Below are 404 nucleotides of genomic sequence, written 5' to 3' on the forward strand. Positions count from 1 at the left end.
ACCGAGCGCCGCGTGCACACGCGTGCTCGTGTGCGGTGCTGCGCCGAGCTGGGTGTGCCAGCGCGCACACACGTCCACCGCGCTGCGCAGAGCCCCGCGCACGCCTGTGCGCGCGCACACGTGCAAAGGCACAAGCACGTGCAGCCCTGTGTAGAGCCTGCAAACACGCACACGCGCACACRCACACCCCTATGTGCRCACRCACCGCGCTGCAGAAAGCCTTGCCCATGCAGGCACGTGCAAATGCAGCGCTGCACAGACCCGCACGAACCTGCGTGCAYGCAGTCTTGCAYGTGTACACACATGCAGCACCKCACAGAGCTGTGCACACACACATGCACAGAGCCCTGCACACGCACACACACATGCAGCACTGCACAGAGCTGCGCACACACACGCATGCA

At 65.1% G+C, this 404-nt stretch overlaps 1 protein-coding gene across 1 annotated transcript in view; it reads right to left on the reverse strand.

The window, feature by feature from the left end:
* FSCN2 (fascin actin-bundling protein 2, retinal) overlaps positions 1-404 on the reverse strand; it is a 4,270-nt gene that overhangs the window by 2,261 nt on the left and 1,605 nt on the right. The gene's annotated exons all lie outside the window — the stretch shown is intronic.

This window comes from Rhea americana, unplaced genomic scaffold, assembly GCF_003343005.1.
Source record: "Rhea americana isolate MKP2758 unplaced genomic scaffold, rheAme1 scaffold_21, whole genome shotgun sequence".
NCBI classification, from domain to species: domain Eukaryota; kingdom Metazoa; phylum Chordata; class Aves; order Rheiformes; family Rheidae; genus Rhea; species Rhea americana.